This window comes from Sus scrofa, chromosome 3, assembly GCF_000003025.6.
Source record: "Sus scrofa isolate TJ Tabasco breed Duroc chromosome 3, Sscrofa11.1, whole genome shotgun sequence".
NCBI lineage: Eukaryota > Metazoa > Chordata > Mammalia > Artiodactyla > Suidae > Sus > Sus scrofa.
The window spans coordinates 82652216-82669351 of record NC_010445.4 but is presented as its reverse complement, the minus strand read 5'-3'; the positions used below and the strand labels follow the sequence as shown (position 1 = coordinate 82669351).

The 17136-nt window shown below is 38.2% G+C and overlaps 1 long non-coding RNA gene across 3 annotated transcripts in view; it reads left to right on the top strand.

Annotated features, from left to right (window-relative positions):
• LOC102159571 overlaps nt 1-17136 on the top strand; it is a 599549-nt gene that overhangs the window by 493465 nt on the left and 88948 nt on the right. For all 3 annotated transcript variants that reach the window (XR_002342937.1, XR_002342936.1, XR_002342935.1), the window contains exon 6: nt 9814-9935. This is a non-coding gene — a long non-coding RNA (uncharacterized LOC102159571). The remainder of the gene's footprint in view (nt 1-9813; nt 9936-17136) is intronic.

The window sequence follows — 17136 nt, the reverse complement described above, 5'->3', positions numbered from 1 at the left end:
GTGCTTGGCCAATGTAATAAGGTAGACAAATAATTACCGAGAAAATCAAACACACTTACACCTCAGATGATTTTGAAATATTATCTATAATCGGGCACTTCTGTGCTAGGAGGAAAGGTTAATAAAGTAATTTAAAAAAGATTGTGTGGAGTATTATAGAATCAGAAGAGGACTGGCGATCATAATTGTTAATCTCCTAAAACACCAGTTCTGCATTGCACAAAGCAGATATTTTAGTACATATTCTTATTGTGTATTCCACTTATTACTATATTAGCTCGCTTAATTATCTTTTATAAAAACCTTATGCTAGATTTTTTTGGTGTTAAAAAAATTTATATTATTATCCCTGCAGACTAGCAATGTGTATGTCAGTCTTGATGTGTAGATGGGTGGAAAAGACTAATATTTTTGAAAAGTAATTGTCTTCATGTGTGCTACATAGAAGAACAATACTGGAGTAGGCACTAAGTATTTACGTATTAGCAACCCTTTCCTTCCTGCTGTCACTTGCGGTGGATAAACAGGGGAATGGCATAAATTTTGCAGTTGGAATTGTTAGACTAGAGAATGGTAATTCTAAGCTAGCTGATGGTAGTTTAACACTCTTGAGATAAAGCTAAGGTGTATGCTTGGTGGGATATATCTGTGCAAAGGTCTGTTAACATAAAATAAAAACTTCTGTTCTTATTAAAATCTTGTGAAAAGTAAATTTCAGTTCTTTTTTCTCCTGAAGAATGGATTTGATATAGAAGGAACAAAAAAGGAGGAGAGTACTACCAGAAGAAATTAGTTCCAGGACTAATTGTTCCCCAGTGCAGATTGGTTTACATCTGTAAAATAGAAGTAACCTAAAGGGCCACCTATAGGACTTTTAAAGGATACATAAGAAAGAATTATGTAAACTTCAAAAGCACTGGCTAAAAATGTTTTTTATTGTAATTCTTGTTTTCACCAAATTTTCACATCGTATTTGTATCATAATATTTTTTTCATTTATAAGTATTTAAATATGTAATATTTAATTATGCAACTTTTTTCTTTTTGAATTAAGCCCATATTGGATAGAAACATATTTGTAATATTTTCTTTTTGTCTTTTTGTCTTTTCTACGGTTGCACTCTCGGCTCCATATGGAGCTACAACTACCGCTCTATACCACAATCACAGCAACACAGGATCCAAGCCGAGTCTGCGACCTACACCACAGCTCATGGCAATGCCGGATCCTTAACCCACTGAGCGAGACCAGGGATCGAACCCGCAACTTCATGATTCCTAGTCAGATTCATTAACCACTGAGCCCCGACAGGAACTCCAATTTGCACTTTAAATTGTTCCCCTCACTTGGCCCTACTGCCTCTTCTGGATAACCTCATTATTTTCTCCTTTCGCTTCCAAACACCTCAGATGGGTGGTGTACCAGTCCTGTGCTTTCCCATTTATTTTATTCTTAACTTCCTCATAATCATACTCCTATGCCTGCCATGCCACTGAAAGTGACCTTGTGTTGGCCTCAGTGGCCAGTGGTCACTTCTAAAAACCATGCCTTTGACCTGTCTGCTGCACTTGACTTAGTCAAGAGAGCCTTAGGCCAACCCTTGGCCTCTGTGACACTGTGTTCCTTGGTAATCACCCACTTCTGGCTTTGTCCCTTTCCTCCTTCCTGCCTGGAGCTCATGCTCCATGGTCTCAGCCAGAGCCCTTGTGTCTTTTCTCTCCACACTCCCTCCTTTAGAGGTTTTGTCCCTTCTGTGGTGGGCTGGCTTCTGCTTACTCTGCCCATCTCCTGTCAAGGCTCATAAGAATATAAATAGATTTCTGGAGTTCCCATCGTGGTGCAGCGGAAACGAATCCAACTAGGAACCATGATGTTGTGGGTTTGATCCCTGGCCTCGCTCAGTGGGGTAAGGATCTGGCATTGCTGTGGCTGTGGTATAGACCAGTGGCTACAGCCCTGATTAGACCCCTAGTCTGGGAACTTCCATATGCCACAGATGCATCCCTAAAAAGACAAAAAGACAAAAGTAAATAAAACAAAAATTGAACTAAACCAAAATGAGATGAAGTACTGCTTCCTCATGTAAAAAGAATCTAAATACATTTCTGGCTGCAGTTTTGCAAAGCTCTGCAACTAGCAGAAGTTACTATAGTTGTCAGAGTGACCAGATTTGACAAAGCTTTATTTTAGAGTCAGGTGACTTAGGGTCTTCATTCCTGATGATTGAAGTGATTGTGAAGTTGTTCATTTTAGGTGGTTTTGTGTAGACTTCGTGAAGTGTTGGAGCCTTGTGATGGGATCAGCTATTGATCATCATTCCTCATAACATTGGGGATTCAGAAAGAGCCTTCCACTCCCATCCTCCACTTGCCAGCATGGTTTTAGGATGTTGGAGGTTGACATAGGATGGGATACCCTGACAGAACTGAAGAATTTTAGATTGACTGAGCTAACAAGTCTATTAGTGTCTTTATAGATTAAGATTTTCCTTTTTTTTTTTTCAGCAGCAAACACGGCTTGCTTGCTTGCTTGCTTGCTTGCTTTTATTGTTATTTCCCCAATACATTTTTTTTCCTACTGTACAGCATAGTGACCCAGTTATACATACATATCTCTTAGAACACTTGACAGTAACATTGGCAAGACTCCAAAGAGCCAGCCTTTTTTGAAGACTTTGACACAGGCCAGCATTGTCTATGCTTTCAATTAAAAAAAAATGAAAAAGTTTGGAGTTAGTAGATGCAAACTATTACATTTAGATGGGATAAGCAGTGAGATCCTACTGTATAGCACAGAGAACCACATCCAGTCTCTTGGGATAGACCGTGATGAAGATGATGTCAGAAAAGGAATGCATACATATATATGACTGAGTCTTTTTGCAATACAGCAAAAATTGTCATGGCATTGCAAATCAAATATACTTTATTAAAACTAAAAAATAAATTAAAAATGAAAAAAATGTACAAAAAAACATGATGTACTGTAATTCTATGGTGGGATTACATGCACAATGCTTTGTGGGAGATTTCCATCTGTGACCTGAGAGGTGAGAACCTTGTCTAGTGCTGTCTTTCATCACTGAAAGAAATTGAGGTCAAGGTCATAGAGGTCGAATATGTGGCTTTGGAGAGTCTGGCTTTTCTCTGAACTTGGCAGGTGAAATGGGTTGACTCCCACCTTCTTCCAGAATTGACACCAAATCCTTACGGACGGCTGAATGGCTTTCTTGAGGAAAACTCATGGACCCAGGGTAGGATTATGGGGTGGCAAGTGTTGGGGGAGGATGGAGGAATTATAATTTGTGAGGAGAAATCAAGAGAGCAAGAACTCCCTTCTCTTCTCGTTTTTAAAACTAACTACCATCACTTTACATGCCCTGTTGGTGTAATCTATGCTTCGGGGTCTAACGCCGCTGTTCTGTCTGACTGCAATATCAGGACACGAAGCTTCCAGTGGAGTTTGCCAGATGATTAACTAGTTGGTCAGAACGGAAAGCTAATAGACATTACTTTTTTCCAGTAGTATTTTCCTTGACTGTGTTTCCAAATAAAAGCTCTCAAATGCAGTGCAGTTTTGTCTGAATGATTTCTAAAGTACAGTAGATAGGTAGCACATGATTTCAAATATGTAAATATTAACCATATGTTATTGTAACATGTAAAACTGTTGACCAGTTTATTGGTGGAATTGAGTTTGTCAATATCAGTTCTGCTTTGTTGATTCTTCCTTCCTGTCTCCCACCTCCCTCCATTCCTTCCTTCCGTCTTTCCATTTTCTTCTCTTTCTTCCCATCCTTCTGTCCTTTCTTTCTTTCTTGGATATGATATGGGTCACTTTTCTTTATTAACATTGACCTAAAATGAGTTGTTGCATTTCTAGGCTTATAATACTGATGTTTGCTATTGCCTTGTTTCATTTTTCTTATCTTTATATTTCTACACAAGGTTAGAGTTTTCCTGCAACCTCTGGAGATGTAAAGACACAGACAGTTTAAAAGAAAAACGAATAACAGTTGTATGTCTCTGTATATGTAAGGTCAGAGCACAGCATTATATGATTTTTCTTCTTAAACGGGGAAACAGAATTTCATACTATAAGTACCTGGGATTCAATACACAGAACAGGTTAGAAAAGTAATGTAGTCATAGTCATAGTAATTACTTTCTTGTGGCAAAATATTTCAGTCAGGAATGACTGGCAATAAAATAAAATGATCACCTTTAGTGTATCTATTATAAAAACAATTGCCTAAAATAAGAATGGTTTAAAATACCGGGTAGAATATAAAGCATCCAAACGGGAGACTTTCTCTCTGTCTAGCTCTGTCTCTTTGGTCTCTCTGTCTCTGTCTCTGTCTCTGTCTCTCTCTCTCTCTCTCTCTCTCACTCTCACACACACACACACACACACACACAGAGCTCACAGTTCACAGGCTATGTTGACAGCAATATACCTGAAATGTAGGACTATTTTTAAAGAAAAAATACTCCAATTAGGAAATTATAAATATATACTATTGTAACTACCATCCTTTTTTAAGTGAGTTTTCTTTTAGCTTTTAAGGTTTATAGAAATCACTTATCTCCTCATTAAAAGATTCCTATTCTTTTTTCTCCTCTCTTTTATAAATACAGTGAATGTGAAACATCATTAATCCAGTCGTAATATCATCTGATAGTAGCTAATCCCTTCTTAGGCACAGCTTTTCTTGGGCTTTGGAATATAAAAATGTGCTATTACAGTTGAGCATTTTATTTAAGCATTCACCTAGTCTTAATGCTCGATGGTCTTTTGTAAAAGACCATCAAGCCAAAGGAGCACTGTCTTCAGAGTTCCTGTCTTGGAAGCCTTATGCCATTGTCTGTCCCGTTGCTTTGTATGCTAAGGTCATGGATCAAGGGCAACTCCATGCCTGTGGTTTGGACTTGGCTATCAGCTCTGACAGGATGATGCAGCCCGTACCGAGATTCTAATCGGTCAGAAGAAGTCTATTAAGTTTGAGCCCTAAAGCTGTCTCAGCCAAATCAGGGATACCAAAGTTACATTTGTTTTTGTGGTGACCATTCATTTTGGTCAAATGAAGCAATTGCTTATGTGGCTTTTGTGGCTTCAGGGGCACAAATCTATGAATGTCACGTATCTTTTTGCCTCTGCTTTCTCAGAGGCATTATGGAGAAGATGCTTATGAAAAAATTCATTTTTATTGCAGCTGTTTATAAGTCACCTTGATCCTAAAACAAAAGAGGCAAAAGAGAGGTAATCAAAAGCTGTTTTTTTTCTCTTGATGAATTATAAAGTTGGAATGGCCTCCATTCCGAGATACTGGGGACAAAGGGTATGTTTCGGGGGAGGGGCTGTCCTTGACACTGACTTGGTTAACAGCAGGGAGTGGACTCAAGACTTTGATCTCTGAAATAGTTCATGCCTTTTCCAAACCAGGGTCTAGCCAAATCGGAAAAGATCTGAATCTTTGCTCTGAGATGGAGATTATAGCTGTGTTACTCAGCTTTTTTCACCAATAAAAGATCTTTGGTTTAAAACAATGCTGCCTAAGGAGAATGTCCTGACCCCAAAAGGTAGAATTAAATTTTTCCCCATTTTCTCCTTTGAAATAGTTGAATTTTTAATGAGCCAGGGAAAGGGTTTTGTTGTTGTTGTTATACAAATGTTAATCTGAACTCACTTTCTAGTAAAACAAATAGAAAAAAGTGGGGAGGAGGAATTGGGTATTTGCAGTGTCTCATTGTAGGACAGCAGAACTTTCACGTGCCTGGCAGAGAACTTAAGCATTACATTTCACTGGTGGAAAAACTGAGGCCAGATGTTTTGACCAGGCAACGGACAGCAGAGAAATTGCTAGAATCTATTTTATTTCTCATAAAAATGCTTTTTTTTAAACACTAACATCCAACAAAAAGGATTGTCCACCTTCTGTAAGAACAAACTTTTTCTTCACAATCCTCATTCTGATAATGAGAGGACACATAAAATAGTAGCTATTTTTTGTGGCTCTAAAATTAGGCTGACTTGGATTGGAGCACACTTTGGACACCTATAGAAGTCCTTCAACTTCTCTGAGCCTCAGTTTGCTAATTTGCAAGGTGGCCAAGGGAATTGTTCATACCTCAGAAATCTGCTGTAAAAATGCATGCATTGTATTTTGCACCAGACATAGCATATTGTAATTGCCCTGTACATGATGATTATCTAACTTTGTAGCTTACTGACAATCTCCCCAAGCTCAAGGGGGAAGGAAATTCTAAAGTTCCACTAAGAAAAAGAAAGTGTATATGAGTATGATGTGGGAACTAATACATTTTCTAAGATTGCATTGTGAGAACTGAAAAAGTATAAAAATTATGGTATTTCAAATTGGCATACTATTATGTTACAGTACTACTGGCAGACAGACGTAAAAATAAAGTATAGATGTGTCTTTTTTAGTCAAATCTGATATATGGAAATCTAGATTTAGAGAAAGATTGGTTATAGGGTCATTATTTGCTTTACAAAGCAATTTGGCATAAGGTTCCTTTAAAAGGGAACTTTCCTAGTATCTTTAATATAATATTTCATTTACTGAAAAAAAAAGCATACAACTTCGCAAGAACTCATTTCATGCATAAATTGAAGCACATCTGTTGAATGTATAGAGGGAAAATTGAGGTAGAGAGAACATTGAAAGTTAGGAATAAGTCAGATATTAACACATAGGAAAAATAAAGTAGCAAGGAAACGATACACTGGAACTGCACATTTTGTAATTAAGAATTTTTAGCAATACCTATTTGTGAGAGAAAAATGGAGATAGAGACAGAGACAGAGACAGAGAATGTGTGCCTGCTATCATCTCTCTCTTTAGTTTTCTGTTTTGCTATGACCTGACCCCTCCCAATTTCCCTAGAAATTGTCGCATGCACCTAAAATGCCACTTAACGCATCCCTATCCTTTCAGGTCTTATTAATTTCGTACATAACATTCTGTATGCTTAAAAGTTCTTCCTCAACCTCTGACAACCTCTATGGCTAACATCTCTTTCTCTCTCAGGCTAGGCTTCCCTTCCTTTGAGTAGTTTTCCTGGATGGCATTCCATCTCCAGAAAATTTGTGAAACCCTTCTTTGCTGGATATTAACCTACTTTCTTCCTAACTGAGATGCCTTCATTGTGGGGTATTAACAGAGCACAGGCTTTGGAATCCAATGGCCTGACTGAATTCTGGCTCCATGTCTGACATAAGGTTTGAGCTGGGGCATGTTATTCATCGCTCTGGCTTTGGTCACATTCATCAGTACCAGATATATCAAAACTACCTCATATTGCTTCTGAGGGGATTGGACGAACTATGTAGAGCCGCTAGCATCGTGCCTAGAAAAAAGATTGGGATGCAACAAATGTTCGTAGCCTTCCTTTTGAATTACACTGCATTGTAACTGCTGACTCACTCCTTTATGTCCCCGTTAAACTACGATGTACTTAAAGGAAATTATTGCATCTTACCACCTCATGTTGCCGGAGCCCATGGATTCACACATCCAACCAAATGCATATTTGCAGAATCTAATTGAAATAAGCATCAGAGGGTACATGCTCAAGGAATCTGGCAAGTCCTGGAGCAAAGCTTTTTACAAGGAGAAGAGAAAGAACAAAGGGGTGAAATGAAGTCCAAAGGGCACATTACTAGAGAACCCTCCAGCATTCTTTGGGAACATTTGTTGAACCAGAGTTTTTTTTTTTGTTTTGTTTTGGTTTTTTTTTTGTTTTTTTTAATGTCTTTTTAGGGCCACACCCATGGCACACGGTGGTTCCCAGGCTAGGGGTCCAATCGGAGCTGTAGCCACTGGCTCATACCACAGCCACAGCAACGCGGGATCCAAGCCCCATCTGCGACCTACACCACAGCTCATGGCAACAACGGATCCTCAACCCACTGAGCAAGGCCAGGGATCAAACCCACAACCTCATGGTTCCTAGTCGGACCCGTGAACAACTGAGCCACGAAGGGAACTCCTGTTGAACCAGTTTTGAGTCACTCTAATTACTGGCTTTTTTTTTTTTTTTTTTTCATTCTACTATACTATGCAATAATGTGCTAGATGTCTTTATGAAACTGAGAGCAATTTTCCCGAACTATTTGGCTATTTGGTCTATAAAACAAAAAAGAAGCCAAAAAAAAAAAAAAATGACGAAAAGAAAGAAAGGAAATGGGAAAAGAGGAAGAGAGAGAGGGATGGAGAAATTAATGTGATCTGGAGTGAGCCTCTGCTAGTTGAAGGTCATCTTTCTCTGAGAAAAACAAACCCATGAGTGTGATGATCTGTTCTAGAATTTTGCTAGCTATCTGGAATTTTTTTTTTTTTTTTTTGGCTTTGCAAACTAAAAGCTATTTTTTTTTCTTTTGTAGGTCACACTAATCGCTGGTCATCCACGATTAGACCATAATTCTAAAAAATCATTGGTAGGATTTCCACAATCACATTGGGACTTTTTTTTTTTTTTTTTTTTTCGGGTTCTTTCAGTAATCTGAGAGATAATATGTCTGGCCTGGAGTCTTGAATTTGTTTGAAGCAACTAAGTTTTATTTTAGTAAGGCTTGACTTATCCCGGACCCTAGTTCCCTCTTAACTCTTTTTGCTCTGCCCTCTCCAGTTTGAAGATCATTCTTCGTGATAGAGACCATAGAATCAAAATGCAAGTTGAATAGTTCTCTTTTCTCTGTGACATCTGTTAACATTTTGCTGTGTGCCCCAATCAATGTACCTATCCCTTTGTTCTTCCTTATAAACAGCTTAAAATAGCTTTCTGTTGTCCTTGGCAGTTTTTCAACCTATAGCAAAGCCCCAGCCCTCCTGACAACATTCTTAAAACACTTTTTCATACTGCTTCCTCATCATGTGTTCAGCCTTCCATTTGGGGTGTATATCCCTTTATATTCCACATTCAATAGCTTTTAAAAGGGAAAAAGAATGTTCCTTTCATGTTATATTATTTTAAAAAAATACCTTTTGAATAATCTGTGATTATTTTGTCAGAATTTTCAAAATAGGCTTATTTTCCCTTTAAAATTATTTAGCCATAGGATCATGTCTCTATTTGCTCCATTTTGATGCCTGCTTTCCTGAATCCTAGGATAAATACCTATGTCCAGAATTTTCTGTGACTATAACAGGCTTTAAGATGACACATTACTTTTTTCAAATTTCTTATCACTTTTAGCTCACCAACTAAACCTTCCTCCTTGGTCAAAATAAATTCAAAATAGGAAATTTCCAAATTGATATCTCATCTTCCCAGGGATGCAGCTGGCAGAAGGGAAGCCACGAACTTATCAGAAGATCTTCATTTGAAAGAGTTCTTCTGGCAAGTCTTTGGGAGAAAAGTTCACCAGGGCTCTGTGTTAGTTTTGTGATCTACATTAGGAAAGCATGGAATGGGTAGTCATTCCTTTTTTGAAATACTACTTTGAATTCCCTCTTCTTTTAACCTCAGCAAAATGTATCTTATCCTAGATCCTCATCAGGGCCATTTGTGTCCATTCCTACTTTTGTACAATACAATCAAGTTTCTAGCAAAAAGAAAGTTTTTAAAACCACATGCATGTTACCAACTCTTTCAAAATGTGTTTGATAAAGCAATGCCAGTCTGTGAGCTGTTTGTTATTGGTTTGCAAAAAGTTAAATACAGAAGTGGAAAGTAAGCATGCCAAAACTTTTACAATAATTTGACAAAATAATTTTCTGTATGTTGAATCTAATAATAAAAATTGGGGCTTGGATTTTATATGTTTTTAAAAACTGTTTCTTTTTCTAGGTACTTGATTGCATTGTACAAACACACTAATCTAGAGTAGATTGGAAAGAAAGAAGAAGGTGAAGGAGCAGAGATGATTCAGGAGCACAAGGCAAGAGCTCCACCTCTCACAAAGACTTGACGTAAGTCTAGGGTTGCATTAAGTTTTTCATAGTAAAGGGACACATTCAGTGTATTATTTTATCTGTTAAGTGCTATATATGAACAGACGCACAGGACAAATATATACTGTCTACCTACTTTTGCTGTTTTCTTCAGAAAAATCCTGGTCAACTCATTTACAGTTTAATACTCTCTTGGTACAACTCAATACCAGGTTTTAAACTTTATTTCATTTTTTTCCTTCTTGAATTCAAGTTTAATCACAGTTGGCTTGGCTGTGGTAGTTTTGTCTACATGCATTGCTCCAGTCTTTAAAGTTCCACTTCTTCCTGTGCAGAAGACTCTCTTTCTACTATTAGGAAGTATGGGAAGTTGGGGGTGGATTCCTCTTTTGCACCACCCAGACATTTCCTAAAGTTCCCTTGGGTTCTCAACTAAAATTCAAGACAGAGGTTCACCACCTGCATGGTCCTTTAGCTTCTTGCTTCCATCTTCATGGCCATGGATAAGCAGTGACCAGATCTCCTGGAGGTGGCATTGATTATTCCATATCACCCCAAAGGAGAGTGGGCTCTTTTCACACATTTTAAAAAACTCATCCCTTTTGGTTACATAAGGTATAAACATAAACCCATGGACGCCATGGTAGACAGACAACCACTCCTTCCTTCCATCTCTGCCTATTGAAGAAGCTGATAAAATTCTTCCAATGTGACTGTCCTGAGAATTCCTTTGACTCTGTGTGGAATGAGAGGGAGGTTGTTACTGCTTTTACAGGATCTCTACACTTTTCCTCCATGGAAATACCTCCATGTATAGTGCATAATCCTTTCAGTTCAAAATTCCTTCACTTTACCTTCTTGGCACCAGATTTTAATTTCCCTGGCTCCTCAGCAATGTTTTTGCTTCTTTCTTGATGGCTTCTATTTTATTTTAATGTCATTTCTAGGACCGTTATCCTCTCTAATAAACTGAGACCATAGAATATCACTCATCAAGTGCATTTACTTTCTGCTCAAGACAGAAGACCATGCTGCATTCATAGAATGCCTGTTACTGAGAACCTCTGGCAGGAGCACAAACATGGAAATATTTAGCATGATTCTGTGTGGTACTAACTCTGAGGCATCCACACTCACTGCTACCTGGTACAGCTCCCCTTGGAAACTATTTGATCTTCGTTGTCACATTAGGCTTCTACAGGACCATGTGTGGTGGTGCTGGAGTGGAGAGGGGTGCTGGATAACACTGCCATTAAGCTGTGTTCTCCATGGTTTAGATACTCATATTGTAGTGAGCACTCAATTACTAAGCTTCTTTCTTCAAACCGAAAGCAGAAGCACCTCCCTGGAAATGTGGGTTCTTCATTGCCTCTTACTTGTCCTTGATCCTCATCCTTTGCAACACCTAGTTTAAAGCATTTGGAAGGTGATTAGAGGCCTGGGAAATTGGATGAGAGGCAGTTGATTTTGGAGTCAGAAAAACATTGTGGATTTGTGCAGCCTTGGTTCAGAAGCTACAGAGTTTGGGGAAGCGTGAGGCCATAGGTATCTGGGTCTAGGCTTAGGTCCTTTGTCTGTAAGGTGGGAGAACTCAAGCTCTGAACTGGAAAAAGGGAAACCATGCTCCTTTCCACATTTTCCTTCTACTGGTCCCTTATAAGCTCTTCTCGTTATTTCAGGCCTTTCTATTACTTGGAACCATAGTACAAGGTCAAAGCAGTTTGAATTTTAGCTCGGGTTATACATGATGACAAATTTGTTTTTTATGGATTAGGCTTTGGAACCAAACTGTCATTTAAGTATTGTTTCTATGGAAAAAAATAATTACAAATTCCAAAGCAATTTACCAGTTAACTTTTGGAATTAAACACATTTGTTACTTGGGGCTGAGTCCAGGAAGTCCACTTAAGTAAATGCGAAAGTATATGCATATACTAGAACGTTGTATTTCAAGCCAGATGTTAGATCTAACATACAGTGTGGTATATTATTTTGTCAAAGCCCACCCAAAATTTAATTGATCAAAACAGAATAAATACTATTATAAAAGTTGTTTAAAAGCAAATTTTTATGTAGACTTTAAACCTTGACTTAGACCTCTATATTTAAGAAAGTAATTTCAAAAGAAGTGTGAATTTTAGATGTGCTTTGAACATTAACTACATATTTCTCCTCCCCTAAATTTTATTTTAGCTTTACAATCTAGTTTAAAAAATTAATTTTAGGAAGTTCCCATTGTGGCTCAGCAGTAACAAGCCTAACATCCATGAGGGTGCAGGTTCGATCCCTGATCTCGCTCAGTGGGTTAAGGATCTGGCATTGCCATGAGCTACGGTATAGGTCTCAAACGCAACTCGGATCCCAAGTTGCTGTGGCTGTAGTGTAGACCAGCAGCTTTTGCTCCAATTTGACCCCTAGCCAGGGAACTTCCATATGTGGTGGATGTGGCCCTAAAAATCAAATAAATGAATAAATAAATAACTGTAATATAAAACTAAAAATGCCATATCTGCACTTTCCAAAGTAGGGATAGGGCAAAAGACAAGTTCATAATGAAATAAAAGTATAATTTGAAAACTTGTATTACGTAAAAGACCATAAATGTTTTATCTTTTCATTTGATTTTTAAAATCCCCCATCTAACATGTATAATATATAATATAATACAATTAATATAATATAATGTAATATAATATTATATAAATGTATTTCCCTGCAGAATTAATAAAGTCAAAGTGACAAATCAAGGACAATACTTGTTCCCATACAATTATGTCTCTGGAACAAAACAAGTAAATAATTAGACTTTATTACAACTAGTAAGACTTAACTCGATTATCTGAAGACTAATTATATTAACTTCTATGACCTAAAGTGCCATGTTTTTCTCACTCTGATAATTAGAGAGATATTAATATCTGTTATATTTTAATTCCTAAGAGTCAGAATTAGTACTATCCCATCACTCTGACCACAATTTAGCAGAAGCCAAAATACTGGTAAAAGAGACCTGATAGTACACAGTTGTCAAAATGTACCTGGAAACTCTCAGAGGATATTAGAAGAACTGACAACAGGTGAAATAAGACAAGTCTCAGACTTCTGAGTTCAGGAGGATTCAGCAGAATTTCCCTTAGTGTCACTTGAGCGTTTAAAACTAACATATTACATGAATGCTTCCTGCAATTAGAATAGCAACTACAGGTGGAACAGATTCAAAACTGCTTAGCAAGTTGTTTGTATCTAGTTCCCATTGGTCTCCTGAGGCAACAGAGAGAAGGAATTGGCAAGAGTTTTCTCTTCAGAAAACTAATGCACATTAGCACTGGCATCTTATTAGGTGCCTCTGTGTCATTCCCTTAAAATCATAGGCATGCCACCCTATTAAAACCACACTTAGTGGAAACCAAAGGCACTCCAAGAAAACTCTAGTATGTTAGGAGGAGCTAATGACATGCTTGCACAGAACCCTGAGATGCCTACTTTGGCCCCTGCAAGCAAACATGTCTTCTGAATGTGTACTCTGTAGCCACCAGTGCTTTGCCAAGGAGAACTGCTATTTTAAATGGACACTCTTTCTGTACCAGTAAGAAGAATTTATATCCAGTCAGTGAGGAAATGAAGAGCAGTTCTTGTTGTCTGTCACATTTTAGTGCAGGGAAATGCTTTGCCCTAAAGGTGCCAGGTAAAGAGAATTGCCAAGTTACAGAAATTTACCAGATGCATTTCCAAACGGGAAGCATCAGCTGACATTTTTCTTTCTAGAATACCAGAAAAATAACTTTGCTCAGTTCTTATATAAAGCATAAGGAGACCCAAAGGCAAGAATGCCCACTCTGTCTTAGAATGCATTTATATAATTTTTTGTATTTAGTCATGTTTTCATTCATAGTTATTTTCTATGCTTTTATCTATTCAGATGTCTGCCAGCATCCCACTTCCAGATGCTGAAGTTATGAGATTTCCACTCTCTTCAGTGCCCTCCCTCCCCAGGAACCACATTATTTTGTGTCCAAGTGATTCTTCTCATAGTATGATCCTCTTTAGGGTAACATATCTCCAAACTTTGGAAAGCCAGCAGCAGCCCCACTTCCATTTCAGGTTTTAGATGTGGTTTCCTGCCTTTAAAAAAAAAATTGTTATAGTTGATTTACAATGTTGTTACTTTCTGCCATACAGCAAAGTGACCCAGTCGTGTGTGTGTGTGTGTGTGTGTGTGTGTGTGTGTGTGTATTCTTTCTCTCACATTATCCTCCATCATGTTCCATCACTAGTGACTAAATATAGTTTCCTGTGCTATACAGCAGGATTTCATTGCTTATCCATTCCAAAGGCAATTGCATCTACTAACCCCAAACTCCCAATCGACCCCATTCTCTCCCCTCCCCTTCCCTCTTGGCAACCACAAATCTGTTCTCCACATCCATGAGTTTGTTTCTTTTCTGTAGATAGGTTCATCTGTGTCATATATTAGATTCCAAATATATGATATCACTTGGTATTTGTCTTTCTCTTTCTGACTTAGTATGAGAGTCTCTAGTTCCATCTATGTTACTGCAAATGAAATTATTTTGTTCTTTTTTATGGCTGAGTAGTATTCCACTCTATGTGTACCACATCTTCTTAATCCATTCATCTGTCAATGGACATTCAGGTTGTTTCCATGTCTTGGCTATTGTGAATGGTGCTGCAGTGAATATAGGGATGCATGTATCTTTTTCAGTGAGAGTTTTGTCCAGATACATGCCCAAGAGTGGGCTTACTGGATCATATGGTAGTTGTATATTTAGTTTTCTGAGGTTATCTCCATATTGTTTTTCATAGCGGATGTACCAATTTACATTCTCACCAAAAGTGTGGGAGAGTTCCCTTTTCTCCACATCCTCTCCAGCATTTGTTATTTGTGGACTTGTTGATGATACCATTCTGACTGGTGTGAATTGGTACCTCATTATAATTTTGATTTGCATTTCTCTAATAACTAGTGATGTTGAGCATTTTTTCATGTGCCTGTTGGCCATCTGTATGTCTTCTTTGGAGAAGTGCCTATCCGGGTCTTCTGCCCATTTTTCAGTTGGGTTGTTTGGGTTTCATTTGCTGTTGAATTGTGTAAGTTGTTTGTGTATTTTGGAGATTAAGCCCTTGTCAGTTGCATCATTTGAAACTATTTTCTCCCATTCTGTAAATTGTCTTTTTGTTTTCTTTTTGGTTTCCTTTGCTGTGCAAAAGCTTGTCAGTTTGATTAGGTCCCTTTGGATTGTTTTTGGTTTTATTTCTATTGCTTCGCGAGACTGACCTAAGAAAACATTTGTAAAGGTGATGTCAGAGAATGTTTTGCCTATATTCTCTTCTAGGAGTTTTTGATGGCAGATAAGATCCTTTGGACCTTCCATTCCTCCTGATATAAGGACCTCCCTCATTGCATACTGTGATTGATTTTACCATAGTTATCCTCAACGTTATCTTATTTAGAGCATTCTGGGAGTATTAGGAAACTATTAACACTTTGTCTATTCAAAGACTTTGGAACATTTAGGCCTCACTAAAAAACAAACAGATGAGTCCAAATAAAATAAGAGCACCCAACTTCTGGTTTTATTCCCTCTTGCTCTTTCTTAGTATGCCCGGCTATCTGCCTTTACAAAGCAACAGTAACTCCATCACTGTTCCAACTTGGTGACAGAGTGAAAGTTTCTACCTCTGAGCAGGTAAAATGTGTATGTTGGGGAAGGACTGCTCGGCAGTCAGGATGACAACAATTAGCACATGCTACTCATTAACAAACGGAGATTAGAACGCAGCCGAAATGGCAAGCTGCCATCAGTTCGATAGTTACGGGGCAGTTTAATTTCTAACGAATGTGAGCGCTGGATCAGTAACAATATTCGACAAAATGCCGCCTGCATCCTCTTATGGCTTTCATTACCAAATTGAAAATCTGTGTAGATTTCTGAAAATTACTTTTAAATGTAGCCAATCTCCTAGACTGCAAGGCTTGATTTGCTGGTGAGGGAGCCCTGCTGTGAGATTTTAATGAAAGATCATAGTGGCCCTCCAAGGCCGGCAAAGAGCTATGGGCCCTGGAAGACCCGAAATAATCTGTTTTACTTTTAATGGCAGCCATTTTATATTCATTAAGATCAAAATGCAGTTTTGCAGGCAAATTGCAAAGCTGTTCCACTCACAGCTTGAGAACCTGGAGGCCCTACAGCTTTTTATCTTGTTCATAAGCAAATATGCAGTTAATATCTTTTAATATGCTTTGATGCTTGGTACCTTATGGGTACATTGTACCGGAGGTTAGAAGACTGCATGTTTCCTTGGCACACTCAGCCACCAACTAAAGCAGTAGTCCTTTTATTTCCATAATGGTAGGAGAAATGAGGCGCTCTCTCTCTCTCTCTCTCTCTCTCTCTCTCTCTCTCTCTCGTCTCTCTCTGTCTCTTTACTCCCCACCCCATTTTTTTTTAAAAAACATATGAGCTCTGCTCAAATAAATTGTAAAGCACTGTATAGTGTACATTCAGGGTCTCAGAGAAGATGCAGTTTTTCACTGGGATCCATCTGTTGGTGGTTCATATTATTTAAATTTATACAGTCACATTATTTAAATGTAAACAGCCAAATAAGATAGGATCAAATCATTGGCATCTGGAAATGGTGCTCTCATCCTCTTTGATTGTGAGGTTGTCTGCATTAATAATGGAGTTCTAAAGACTGTGATTCCACCTGATATACTGTATGACCTTAACAGTTGTGATTTTATCAGGGTTTCACTGTAGTAGAAAATGAAGGTATTTTGCAGCTCATTTCCAGCAAAGCTAGTTTGCATTATCCTCTGTCCAGAGCAGTCCTGCCTGTTTTGTGTGTTAGAAAATATTAACCCCCCGCCCCCTGCTGCCCCCTTTCTGCCATGCAGCTGTACTTCCAATCTAGAACCATGTTGTACATTAAATTCCATCAGATTTGTTGTAGCAGGTAAATGGTACTGTGATTAATGTATAGGTAGGTAGGAAGGAAGGAGGTAGGTAGGAAGGGAAAAGTAGGGGATAAGGAGGGAAGGAGGGAGGGAGAGAAGAAGGAGAATAGCATATATTTCTTTGTGGTAAACTCTTGGCCTCTCCCCAGTATTGCATCTACCTCCTCCAATTCAGCAATTTCTATTTCATTTCTAAGACAAGAAATAGGTTGATGCAAGTGGTTCTTATTACTCAACCCA